This window comes from Salvia miltiorrhiza, chromosome 4, assembly GCF_028751815.1.
Source record: "Salvia miltiorrhiza cultivar Shanhuang (shh) chromosome 4, IMPLAD_Smil_shh, whole genome shotgun sequence".
In the NCBI taxonomy this organism is placed as follows: Eukaryota; Viridiplantae; Streptophyta; class Magnoliopsida; order Lamiales; family Lamiaceae; genus Salvia; species Salvia miltiorrhiza.
This window is the reverse complement of record NC_080390.1, coordinates 3,335,382-3,348,535: the sequence shown is the minus strand read 5'-3', so window position 1 is coordinate 3,348,535 and position 13,154 is coordinate 3,335,382. Positions and strand designations below refer to the sequence as shown.

Genomic DNA, 13,154 nt, shown 5'->3' with positions numbered 1-13,154 from the left:
CGGAACTTATTACCTAATGCGTGCCGCGTGGACTCAGCGGACTGATACTAAAGTCAAGTATCAGTTAAACATTCTTCCTCGGACTGAACTTCCAACGTTCAAAGGAAGCCACGTACTACAAAAAGTACAGCCGCATTAAATGCAGAGATCTCAGGATCATCCCTCTCTACAGAGGTCATTCCTATTTGGTGGCTACTTTATCAGAGACGTCACATCTCCTGCTCTTCAACATAGTCGTTCTCACCAAAACAGGAACCTCGAAGATTGAAGCCTCAGCCCAAATTCGAAAAGCTCTCCAACGGAAGAAATCTTGAAGACGTTCTCCGCCAACGGATCTATTCAAGACCTCTCCTATAAATAGCGCTCGAGGATCACTTCAATCTTCACCGATTCTACAACACAAGGTGATGCTCTGCCAAAATTGCGACTCAGCCCAAAGCTTAACTTCTCCAAAGCTTGAATCGATGAAGAGAATACCAAAGCCAAAAATCAGTCATCGCTGATTACACAAATTCTCTTAGACCTTAGGCAAACCTCTGTTCACCAGAAGCCTAGGTCAAACTAGCTCCAAAGAGTTTGTTCTTTGAAGTTCAGTTGGCATGATTTCAAACCTCCCTTCGAGATAGAATCGAGTGTTTGAGTGAAAAGGAGTTCAGGAAGGTACTCTGACTCCGTGAGATCCTAGTGCAAGGTCGTGCTAGGATGTGAGAATCCAACGCGAGGTGAAGTGTTGGTACTGAAGAGTGGAATCTTCAGTGGTACGGTTGTGTGCACCCGGCAAGCACACGGTTCGGTTTGCAGTGCACCAGTTTAACACTTGCGGAGTGGATTGTTGGTCTGATCAACCGACCGTGGATGTAGGAAGTGTTTTCCGAACCACGTAAAGTCTCTGTGTTATTTACAGCTTTCAGTTTTACATTCTTACTTGTGTTCTTACTTTTGATAAACTGAATTCTGATTAACTGCAAAGAGAAACCTAAGACTAACAACGTGCTCAACCGAGGCTATTACGAAACAAAGTTATTTTCGCTGCGTATGTTATCAGTCTGACTGATCTATCCTCTGATAGTCAGGAAGACTTGTAACATCTCTATCTTAGCAAACTCGACTGAAGCCTTAACGTGCATCAGTTAAGTTCGAGTGACTTAACTGATAACTCCTTACTGAAGAGTATTTCAGTATCAGTCGTCAATCCTGTTTGGTCAAAACTCATTTCTGTTAACAGGTGTCTTGTTTGGTTGTAAAGTTTCGTTTTGATCTCTATCTCGAGATCCCTCTGTTTTAGTGGAGAAAAATAGCTCACAGGTGTATTCCCCACCCCCCATACACATATTCGAGACCCTCCGGACCTAACATTGCATCAAAGAACATTCATGAACATGCCAGGCATCTGGAGATCTTTGCAGATGTTTGTCAACAAGAAGGATTGGTGCTATCTGAAAAGAAGGCAGTCATGGCAACCCAGAAGATGGAGTTTATGGGAATCGAGATCGATGAGACTGGATAATTCTGTAAGATCATATTGTGGAAAAAGTCCAAAAATTTCCAGAGGATCTCAAGGAGAAAAAACAGCTCCAAAGCTTTCTTGGAGTTGTTAACTTTGCAGGGATGTTCATCAAAAACTTTGCAGAACATAGGAAAATCTTCAGTCCTCTACTGAAGAAAGATGTTCCATTCATATGGAAGGAGGAACATCGCGAGGGTATGAAAAAGCTAAAAGAGATTTGCAAAAATCTCCCAAAGCTTTCAATACCACAGGATGAGGACGAACTAGTCCTATACATCGACGCGAGTGATTTTTGGTGGGCAGATGTTCTCACTAAGATCACCCCTTATGGAGAGAAACCATGCAGATACTGTAGTGGTCTCTTTTCTGATAGTGAGGCTGTGCGATGGCACATCAACGAGAAGGAGTTCTATGCAGTCAGAATAGCGTTCAAGAAATGACCGCTATTTTTACTTGCAAAGAAATTCAGTTTGAAAGTCGATAACACTAACGTTGAGGCTTTCTTAACCAAGAAAATAGAATCTAAACTTGAAAAGGCTAGATTACTTAGATGGCAAGCTGAATGTCAATATTATGATTTTGATATTGTCATTCTGAAATCTGATGATAATGTTCTTGCAGATTTCCTAACAAGGGATGGAGCCAACTGAGGTTGACGCCATCATTATAAACCAGAGGCAGCTCCAAGAAAACATGGAGATGCTACAACAGGAATGGCAGGAGTGTGTACTCCATGTCAAACAAGCTGGAAGGAGACAGTCGGCTGATGAAGCCAAAGTGTCTGACCGCATACGTAAATGCCTTAAGAAGATGATAAATCTTTATAAAACAACCAAGAACCGCTCCTTCGCGCAATCAGAGAACCTCTGATTAAATAAGGTATTACCGTACAGGGTGGATTACCTGTAGCAGGGGATTCAAGTACACCCTAGCACAAGTCCTGAGGATATGGCCTCCGAGCCATAAACTCAAGGAAAAAATGATGTTAAGGGTTCACACCCTGAAGCGTCATGTCAACCCACCACCTCAGGGGAAAAAGAGGGAGAGATCAACCTTAGGCCAACGACAAGCAAATCTAAGGCTGATACTGACTTTCTTGAAGTATCTCCAAGTTGGCAAGTTTACCAGTCCAGATGGGAGTAACTTAACACCAGAAGGGGTATTAATCCGGGAAACAGCCGGGTTGATGTCGGGGAAAAATATCCTCGAGTGTGGATGACTACCGGAGCCAATCCACAAGATGTCAATAAATGGTATGAATTTGGGGCACTGGCCTCAGTTTATACTATTTCCCCGGCATTCAACGAAATCAAGGGTCTACCAAGGTGGATTCACGAAATAGTCTACGATGCCTGGGCAAACAACGAGTCCCTCAAACGAGGGGATGTTTTGGAACTGTATTTCTTCAGTGCAGCGCCAGAGCCTGCAGGAAAGGGCAACCATGAGGCTTTCTATTTTATAAAGCTTCGACGGCCCGACAATCAAGCCTTGAACCGGATCAAGGCTCTTGACTATCAGTCCTCTATTGTCGCCACATTTACAGAAGATCAAATTTTCACAAGGCGAGCATGGGGATTATGGGTCTGTCTCACAGAGATGGACAAAGTTAAGTCCAGATTCAAGTTCTCTCAGAATTCGAATTTGGGATCATTCCTGTTAAACACCATGACAGGAACTACCACCAAGTATGCCGAAAAAGCCTTTGAAGAAAAGAGGCTAACACTTTGGCAAAACAAGATCGCGAGGAGAAAATAGGTTCGTCGCAAGTTTTGTAATATGGCTCACTTGGGCCATTGGAATGAGCACGTCTGCATGGAATGTTCCACGCAGAAAGAACCGGAGTTTACCAAGGGTTTCCTTCCGAAACCCGATAAGAAAAGTTCCGGTCTGACGAGTATGAGGAGCACAAGACTCCGCGTGGAAGAGCACCTCGGGCACCAAAAAACTAAGATGCCTGACAAAGAAAAGGGAGTCATGTGACTCGGAACAAGAGGACCACCCACTAAACAAAAAACAACAAAAGTGGGTGGAAGAGAATGCAGACTAATTACCCACTGACAGAAAAGATGAAAGTGGGGAATTCTACAGGAGATCCACTCACCAAAAGGCAGAAGACAATGTTGAGTGGAAGAAAAAGCAGTTGTTCCCTACCAACAATTATCACAAAAAGATAAAAGGAAGGTTCAGCTCCATGTGAAGGCACTAGCTGGTGTCGGCAGTCATAACCGACAAAGGAAGGTGGCAGTCACAATCTATGAGCTGGCCTTGATGGAAAGGAATCTGAGGCCAACCACCAAGACGTATAGTGGGCATCAGACCTCTATAAAAACCCAAGCTCTGGAGAGAATAAATCATCCGAAAATTCACAACACCTTCACACACACACTCTATCTCTAGAAATCTATCCTTTGTAATTTTAAATTTTATTTTTCAGTTTTTAGTTTTAGTTTTCCTTTATTATGTATATAAGTATTAGCTACTAATGAGTAGCTAAAACAAGTTTGTCTCCTCCCTTAGGGAGATTTTATGAAATTAATTAAATATTTTATAATTTCTCTTTAAATGCTTTGTTTTTGCTCAACTTTTCGGTTTAGTAAAAAATTTTCTTTTATTTTCCAATAAAATATTATACGTCGGAACTTAGTGAAGGAGGAAGGTTGCAACCATCCCTTGCGAGTGCATGGTTGGACGGAGCCTTGGGGGCAGACGGTCCGTAAAACGCAACAGGAATTGACTCCTGAAGAAGACTATTCGACTAAAGGTATAACGTTGGTTTATGTTTAGATTAATTTTGAAGTGTTTACGGAAGCATGTTGGGCCATATTATGTTAAATGCATGATTTTATAATTATAGAAAATGGGAAAAGGATTTTTCTGGCTAAATTGAAACTCGTGTGGGGTTTTGTGTTTATCAAAAATTGTAAGGGGTTGAAATGTTATTTCCATTAATATTGGTTTTGAGAAGTGTCCACAAGTCATCATCCTACCATGCGGAGTGTATTATGCATGGTGTAGGATATACTGAGCCCAAATTTAGTCAGCTATTTAACAAATTAGTACAATACATTTATGGTAAAAAAAATCGTTAGAACTTTGACTTTTACTAATTTGCCACCTATTTAACAAATTAGTACAATACATTTATGGTAAAAAAAAATTGTTAGAACTTTGACTTTTCCTAATTTGCCTATATTTACGGTTAAGATTAGATAGGTAAAATAGTATATCAGTTAATTAGCACTAATTAAATAGTCCATCAGTCCTATTACAAATGTCTCATTACTTTTGGGCATGAAGATTAAGAAATATGTAGAAAATAGATAAAATGGATTGATAGAAATTATTTAAATATTAGACATAGAGAGAAAATATATTGCCAAAAAAAAGAATGAAATATTTGTAATGAGGCGTCCTTTTATGGAAAGTGAAACATTTGTAATTGGATAGAGGGAGTATTACTCATTAATTAAAGGAAACTACTAAAAATTCCTAATATATATATATATATATAAGAGTTCATTGTGTGTAATATCACGAACTCTGCCCAAAATTCTTTTTTTCCATGAACTTTAAAAAATTCATTTTTTATCACGAACTTTGATAGTTGTTCAAATTTCTCACCGTTGAATTCTTGAATATTCAAAATTGACCCCTTCAAAAAATAAATTGCACAAAAACACCACTTATTGAGTTGAGGTGTATAGAAAGACCCAATTTTAAAACTATGTATCAAATTACTGTAATGAATTTGTTTTCTAATAATTATAAATCCTACGCATGCACGCTCTCGCTGAAAATGGTATCAGAGCGAGTTTTTTTATTGAGGAATTATATTATATTTAATAATTAATCATATGTGGGAGGAGAGTCTAAAGAAAACTATAGATCCAGACAACTGTCTCAGATGTAATGCATATAAGATTATTCAAGAACAATTTGATTAAAGGTACGAAGTTGGTTTATGTCTAGATATTGAAATTAAAGTTGTCTGGAAAAGTTTTGTCTATGTGCACGGAAGCATGTTGGGCTTTATTTTATGATTTTATAATGGTTTTATAATTGTAGAAAACTCATAAGGGTAATTTTGTCTGAATAAAATTTTGTGGGTTTTTTTTTTTGCAAAACTTCGAACATATGAGGTGGGTTTTTAATTGTTATGAAAGTTGGTATGAGAATTTTGAACAATTTTGGTAAATTATAATTGAACGTATATAGATTTTCTTGGTGATTTGTTATCGGATTACGAATTATACCTAGTGTTGTTTGGAAAAGCGAGAGAGAAAGGTAAAATTGAGAACACGAGAATCTGATTGCTGTTGTATTGCAAGTGAAGTAAGTGTGTTACAACGGGCGTATGCATGGCTATTTATAGATTACAAGCTAAGGGCAAAATAGTAAATTTAATGTTGAAACATGCGCCTCGCGTGGTCGAGGGCATAAAGGTAAACTTGCCCTTCAGGCGGGAGATTTCTCCGTTCTTTCTAGTGACTTCTCTGGCGAAAGTCATTCCTCTTATGCGGGCCGCTTCTCTGGCGGGTGTGGCTTCTCTGACGGAAGCCATTTCTCTGATAAGGCTCATTTCTCTGACGACACACGTTCCTCTGGCAAAGTCCGTTCCTCTGGTGAGGTTCGTCCCTCTGATAAAGCTCATTCTCTTGCTCTGCATATATTACTCCTCATCAAGTTTTAAAAGTTCATGATAATTTTTAGACTTTTCTAAATTTGTGGGAAAAATAATTTTTCGTCAAAATTTGTGATATTACACGCAATTAACCCTATATATAATATGTATAAATAATACTATTATGTCAATGAGGTTTAATTCAAGTGGCAAAACTTAGACACTCAAAGATTTTTTCTTAGAGGTCTTGTGTTCAACCCAGCTTGTGTGCGGTTAGTTTTCCCGCCTTTATGTGGATAGTGGTTTCCACCTTTGTGTGGAGTAAAAGTTTCGTCTCTGTGCGGATGACTTATTTGATTATATAATAGATACTTTTTGTATTTCTTTTTTAAAAAAAATAGCACTACTTTTATTGATTAATATGTGTACATAAATGGTATGTATAAGATGTTAAATTAAAAAATTTAATGTGTTGTTTCTTAATACATATTTCCGAGAAAAATAGATAGATGCCAATAAAAATAAAAATAAGCGATAGTTGGCAAATGAAGTTAGAAGAAGTTTGTTAGAGATGTATATCGGAAGATGAAAATATTTTAATATTCAGCTGATTAATTTTCACTTGAATTCCAAAGTTTGGAGAAATCAATCATATCCCCGGACGAAATGTAGTGCACATAAATTTCACAATCAAGAAAAAATATTTTTTTTTCCTTCTGAAAAAAGAAACGTAAATTACAGGTTCAAACGTCAATTAAATAAGAAAATTGTTATCCATGGACCATGCTTATTAAATAAACCCGGCCAACAGAAGTTAAAAGATTTTATAATATTTCCATAAATATGAATATATGATACTAGAAACTAAAAATAAATATTTACGCAATATTTTTCCAAGATATATAGTGTAGTCCACTTGATTTAGATTTTCATATTTAATTTAGTTGAATTTTAGCATTTATTACCATAGAAACAATTACTGAAGCCATTTGAATTTGTATTACTATGCTCGCGTAGAAATTTATTGGTGTTCAAAAGTTAGGCAGTACTGGTACAGAATGCAAAGCAAGCTGACTAAAATACAAGAATCGTTATTTCGTCCCCTTGGGATGGCCTAGTGGTTGGGGTGGTTGCCTGTTGTCCAAGAGGCCACAGGTTCGAATACTCTCGACCACAATTAACCACCATAGGTAGGGTGTGTGAGTGGTTTGTATTATTTATTTAGAAATTTCATCAAAAAAAAAAGTATCGTTGTTTCCTTAAAAAAAAAAAAAAAAAGTATTGTTGTTATTTGTGTGTTGGTCAATCGGTAATGGGTTAATACTTAAAATCAAAGGTTTTGGATTTGAAACGCATGTGGGGTAGCCTTTAAATTTCTTTATTTATTACTATTAATTTATATTTTTTTTAAAAAAGGCATCCTTGTTGCTAAAAGGAAGGTAAATGAAGAAGAACAAGTGTGTAGCAAAATTTACGGGAAATTATTAATAATACTAGTAAAATTATTTTACAATTAATAAATTATTCGTTAATAATAATAATTTTTTTAACTTGAAAACAACACTTATATTTTTGGATTAATCATATTTAATTTGTATCCCAATTAATTTTCAGTGTTTCTGAAAAATGTTCAAAACTTTCATTTCTATTACAAAACCTTCAACCCGTTTAAAAAATTTATATTCGTACCCTACCGAAATCCTATTAAAATACTTTTTACTACCAAGTCCTATTAAAAATATTTTTTTACTATTCGTTCTCATCTCAAAATCATATAATAATACTCACTAATTTCATAAACATCCACTAATTTCACGAACATGTTTAAATTTATAAAATATCAATTAAAAAAATGTAACAGTAATTGGCTATTTGTCTCAATAAAACTTCAAAAATCACAAAGCAAACATTAATAATAAATCATAAAAATTACAAAAGATTAAAAAAATAAATTAAATGAATAACGTTTGGAAATTAACAATCTATGAAATCCGTTTAAAAATTTTATACTTATATCAGTCTCAAATCCGATTATAAAATAATTTACTATCATTTCTTGTCTCAAACTAGTAATACTAATACTCGCCAAATATTGGGTTCAAGTATTCGAAACCGTTTAGAATTTAGGATTGTTGGTAGAATATGCCTCACTAAAACTTTTCAATTTAAGTCTCATTTTGATTCAGTTCTGACTCCACAATAGTGTCAATGCTTATCAAAGGAACTTCATGATCGGAGTGAAATACTCTTCCGGCTGATGGCTAAAACAACTGATCAATCAGAAGCGATCTTTATCCTAATACTTGCGCTTGTTAGGAATTGGTGGTTACTGAAAGCTCGTTTAAGTTAAGAAATGTTTATCTTGGAAGCATTTATATTAGACCTTGTGAAAAAGACTAAAAGTTAGTATTACATATTGAATATTTTATCATTAACCAAAGTGTATGATTTTTGGGGAAAAAGAAAGACAACAATGAGAATGAAAAAGAAAAAGAAAAAAAATCTATCATTAGTTTAAGGGAAAATTCAAGTTTGGATTTGAGATTTTCATATTTTGAGAGAGAGAGAAAGAGAGAGAATTATTATTAAAAATATAAAAATAAATAAATAATTATAAAAAATTATTCGATGGCATATTGGAAAGTTTAAAAAGTTAAGAAATAAAAATTCACAATATTCAACATATATGGGTGAATCACTATAGGATTTTGAATTATACAATGATACATAAAATATATCTAAAATATATATTACTCTCTATGTTGACGACAAGTGTTGTCTTTTTGCTATTTCGTCCATCCACAAATTGTGGTGTTTCCATTTTAGGAAATACACAATATTTACAAAAAAAATCATCTCATAACTATTTATTAATTACCTAACAATTCAATTTTAGTGAGACTATTTTTCTATATTAAGTCCTTGAGGGTCTCGAATAGGTGTATGAGGGAGGGGGAATACACCTATAGGCTATTTTAAATCGAAATCAAACTGACACAACCTTGTAAAACGAGTTTAGCAAAACTCAGGTTGGCGACTGATACCGAATACTCTTCAGTAAAGAGTTATCAGTTAAGTCAAAGACTTTAACTGATACACGTTAGGCTTCAGTCGAGTTTGTAAAACAGAGGAGTGTTATGAATCTTACTGACTATCCGAAGATTTATCAGTTAGACTAATAACATTGGCAGCGGAAAACTTTTCTTTCGAAATAGCCTTTGTGAATTAAACAAGTTGTCAAGATTTATGTTTCACTTTGCTATTAATCAGTTTCAGTTGTAAAGATGTCACAGCCCGCCCTAACTAGGGATAGTTAGGCCGAGTGATCCACGACTAGGGATGGGGTTAAAGAAGAAGGGGAAGAAAAGGGGCGTCATTTATAGCCGTAAAACTTACTCATCTTAATAAAACTCGTCATTTTTATTCATTAATACTCAATTGAAAACAGTCTATGAAAGACTGCATAAAAGTTAATTAATATCATTAATCGAGTTATACATCATATGCAACCATTCTCTTAAGACTCAAAGTATGACATAACATACTATAACATCAACAACATCTTGCAGCGGAAAGTAGCTAGACATATGTATGAAGACATATTCTAGACAGGTTAACTATTTATTAACAACCCTGGAGACTCCGCTCATTGCAGCACCATCATCACATCAGCTCAACCTGCACATTTAGAAAACATATGCAGGGCTGAGTACAAAAGCACTCAGTGGGCACGTATGCCTAGGTATAAAAATACATGTTTCAAAACTGTAAATTGTCATGCCATCATAATCAGTACAGCAAGGGAGTTTTTCGCTAAAAATGCCCAAGCTTACTAAGTTCATTTGTGATTCTTAAAGTTCGTCTGATCAGACTAAGTTCTTTTGTAATCTATCATATCTGAAACTGTGTGCCGGAGAGGTGGCCACCTCTCACGGTCACTTGACCGGCCAACCCGCTAGATGACTCACGGTCACTGGTGTACACTAGTCCTGGCAGGATAGCTATCAACTGCTCAGGACCCGAATTCGATTGCATCATTGGCAAAGCCAAAGCAGATAGATATCATACTAAAATTTAAACATTTTATGGCAAGACAATACTTGAAATAACTTTAACTCAAAGATTTTGTCATGAAATAACTTGCTCAAAGGTAGCATTAAACTCGTTTGATAGATATATAAAACTGAAATTAACAGTTAAATCATCTCATGCATTCATTCGTATAAGAGGCCTACGACAAGCAGGGGATCTCTATATACGTATAGTAAAAGTAATGCCCACCTCGTTGTGTCTCTGTATCAATGAGTAACGTCACTCTCTCCCTCAAGTCGTTACTTCCCAAAAGGACCTTCATCGTTATGAAGAATTGGTGAGAAGTTATAAAAGAAACCTCGATTAATAATCTAATCTCTTTTATGAAACATTAGTATCTCTAATGTTCATCTCTCTTGATTGTTAATCAATATAACAATTATTATCTCTCGTCATTACTCATTAATTATAACATCCTTATGTTATAATTAGCAGCGCTTCAATTAAAAGAAATATTTAACACATCGAAAAGTCCACTTTCTTAGCAGATCTATTCGCTCTCATCTCGTCTAATTAACCGATTAGAAAGTTAAACTTTCCATTAGGCATGTATTTGAGTCACGGGTCAACAAGAATTGACTATGCTCAAATTCTAATTTCACTAAAAATTTCGGCATGACCTATTCATATATAATGTCAGCCACGAGATTTCAACGCGTGAATCTCACTACGTGAACTCGTCTCTCGACTCAAAACTTAACATCTTGACATCTTTTCAACGCAAACCAAACAATTCAAAAACATCAAAACTCTTTATCAGTAAACTATCATTTATACTCGACACCAATTGTTCGAGTGTCAGATACCAACATTTATGTGCGTTAATCATAACTCTCACAACTCACACCATTTAGTCATATCGTATCATCCATCAAAACAAATATAATCAAGTTGTTTTCTAGAAAGTTTTGCTGTTTTTGTGTCATCTTTAAAAATTCATAACAACCAACTCAATCATCATAAACTCTCATACCAATTGATCTCAAAAACTTCATGAAGTGTAGTTCACTCTAAAAATGGTAGTTAACCAAAAAGGTTAAAGGTTTTTGGAGATATTGCTCTTTTAGTGCAGGCTGTCAAAGATTGACAGTTTCTGCCAATTTTGTTTAGGCCATTAGAAACCAAGGCAAACCTTAATAAAATTCCATCAAATTTAATCATCCAAAACTAAAGGTATCCTTGAAGATTTGGTTAAAATTTCACAAGAGAAAACGTTCATATGATCTGCCAAATAAACAATGAAACTCATACACTTTTACTGTTGGACAAATATGACAGCAGAACAGGGCATTTTTGAAATATTAAACTGCTCTGTTTCAGAGGTCATAAAAATCGAAATCTTATGTTTTTAGAAAAGTATTGAAGTCTAGTTTCGTTTAAAAAAAACGGTGATGCAAAATCCTTCATGGATTAATAGATATAAACGTTTTTGTGAAGTCTACCAATAGTTGACAGATTCTGTCAAGGATTTTTCAAAATATCTTTAAAATAGCAAACATCATCCAAAAGACATGAAATTTTGCAGCAACGAAATACACATATCATAGATAAACATACTAAAATTTCAGAGCCATCAAGCAATGAAAACTCATCGAAACATAAGCTTGAAACTGCTGTAAAATTTTGACAGAATTCCAGTTTTAATTTCGTTCAACAATTATCATCCATAAATTGTAAATCAATTAGCATGCTCATGTGATATCGTAGAACACATATACGCAATAATATTCATTATGCAACGTCTCAAACTTCACGAATTTAAATAATCATACTTTAAAAATTTATACAATTTTCGTGCTTGGAAAAATACGAATTTAATATATATCGATTCTAGCATACCCCTAAGCACAAATATCAAGTCAAAACGATCAAACAAAAATTGAAAGACAAGCTAATATGTGAAAAACGGGGCTGCCCTCATGGGTTTCATAGCTACGGTTCGTTCCGTTCTTACTCCCTTCATTAAACATGCTCAACATCTACCCAAGAACAACATACTAAAATTTCACGACGATCCGACGTCGTTTCAAAATAAAGTCGAGAATCGATGTTTTTCGACGTCGACGAAAATCGAAAAGAAAACCATCAAAACGTAGGTAGAGATCTTACCTACTTAGATACGTGATCGAAAAGATGATCGGCGCTCGTCTCGGTGCTCAAATCGGAGGTCAAAAGCTTGAGCTCAAACTAAAATGAAAATGGCGTGAACTAGTGTGTGTTTTAGGTGTTGTATGTGTGAGATTAAAGTGTGAGTGGAGTGTTTGGCTGATACAGCCGTATAATATGTGTGAGTGAGTGGGGTTGGGTGGTTGGTGGAGTGGTTAGGGTAGGGTAGGTTAGATAGTATATTATCCCACTTAGTCGTTAAATATCTCGTTTCGTCTCGTTTTAACGACTAACTACCCATATTCTTCGTTACTCGTCCTCTTAACTCCTACTCACTTTCATTACACTCGTAATTCTATATAAATATAGAAAACGCATGCTCGTTCTCGAAATTCTGATAAACAAGCTCGGTTCGTTTATCGAGAAATCCCAGTTTACTATTCACTCGTCGTCCAAAAATAAAAACTTTCATTATTGGACTCGTATCGAAAAACTAAGAATATTTCTCGACGACGTGCACGTAAAATTTTGAAAGTCGACAAAAAGACGAAATAGTCGTATTTTACTATTCATCGTCAAAAAGTCAAAAATTTCAAAAACGTCTTAACGGACTCAGATTTCACTTCCGAGTTCATCGTTCTCATTCAAATAATTATATCGAATTATTCAAATACTCAAACTCAACTACGGATTTAAAATCCCACATCATCCACACATCATCAAAAGAACATCCCAACGTCTTAAAAATAACAAGGGAACTTCACATAACTCCTCATCTCTTTACAAAGTAAATCAAACAAGGGATCTAAACCTTAATTACTCAAACTC

The 13,154-nt window shown here is 35.3% G+C and overlaps 1 long non-coding RNA gene across 1 annotated transcript; it reads right to left on the bottom strand.

Moving 5' to 3' along the window:
- Nucleotides 1–9,529: 9,529 nt before the first annotated feature.
- LOC131022282 (uncharacterized) lies at nt 9,530–12,607 on the bottom strand. Its single transcript, XR_009101216.1, has 3 exons — nt 12,330–12,607; nt 10,410–10,476; nt 9,530–9,806 (listed from the first exon to the last, which is right to left on the bottom strand). It is a non-coding gene; the product is annotated as an uncharacterized LOC131022282 (long non-coding RNA).
- Between the last annotated feature and the right edge of the window lie 547 nt (nt 12,608–13,154).